The sequence below is a fragment of the Ranitomeya imitator genome, chromosome 8, assembly GCF_032444005.1.
Source record: "Ranitomeya imitator isolate aRanImi1 chromosome 8, aRanImi1.pri, whole genome shotgun sequence".
NCBI lineage: Eukaryota > Metazoa > Chordata > Amphibia > Anura > Dendrobatidae > Ranitomeya > Ranitomeya imitator.
This window is the reverse complement of record NC_091289.1, coordinates 130,861,923-130,862,861: the sequence shown is the minus strand read 5'-3', so window position 1 is coordinate 130,862,861 and position 939 is coordinate 130,861,923. Positions and strand designations below refer to the sequence as shown.

The following is a 939-nucleotide window of genomic DNA, read 5'->3' as shown; positions in this document are numbered from 1 at the left end:
GCTTAGACCACTTTACTCCAAGGTTAGAATCACTATGTTTTATAGAATTCCCCATTGCTATGACCGCTTTAGAATTATTTTCTCCTCTTCATTTTATAGTCTATTGATTGGATTACATCCTATCTCTACATATACCAGAACTACCCTAGTGTTCCTTTCCTTTATACATTATATGTGAGAGACCATTTTCTTTTTCTTTTTCTTTTTCTTTTTTCAAGGGTCTAGTACCAGGATCTCATTATCTACATTCCTTTGCATATTTTTCAGTTAATCTTTCTACATATCTAGTGTGGATGGGAATATATACCTCTATTTTCATCTATTCGGTTAGTATATAAATATATTCCTTCTCCCATATATATGGCACATCCTTTTCTTATATCCTTCTCGCTATTTTAGGACATTGGCTCTTCCTTTGAGGTTCCAAATAGCTTCCAACATAAGGAGCCTCTTTACATATATCAGTGCCTTAAGCATCCACACATCAGCAGTCGGGTATGTAAAAATTTACCTTTTTCCCACCTCTCTTCCCTTCCTTCCCACCCATCACATATCCATATTGTGAGATTTAATTTTTGCTAATTTTTTGTTAATATCTTTTCGACATTGTAATTGTCATGTTATGTTATTTATGCAGCCTTACTGAAGAAGGTCTGATTATTTGACCGAAACGTTTTATTTTGCTGGACTGCTACTCAAGTAATAAAAATATTTTCTTTATTATCACTATCCACCTAGTTGAGTGCCAAGTCATTTACTTACTATTTGATGTGGATAGCATTTCCTGTGTCCTGGAGAGTAGGTCAATTGCATCTTCACTTGTGGGTAAGGACTTGAGCCCATCGTCCACGTAGAAGTTCTTCTCTACAAATTGCCGAGCATCGGATCCGTACTCTCTCTCACCTTCGTGGGCTGTCCGTCTCAGACCATAGATCGCCA

The 939-nt window shown here is 36.6% G+C and overlaps 1 long non-coding RNA gene across 1 annotated transcript; it reads left to right on the top strand.

Annotated features, from left to right (window-relative positions):
- The first annotated feature begins 306 nt into the window (after positions 1 to 306).
- Positions 307 to 729, top strand: LOC138647280 (uncharacterized). The gene is made up of 2 exons (XR_011314938.1): positions 307 to 495; positions 638 to 729. It is a non-coding gene; the product is annotated as an uncharacterized lncRNA (long non-coding RNA).
- Positions 730 to 939: the final 210 nt, after the last annotated feature.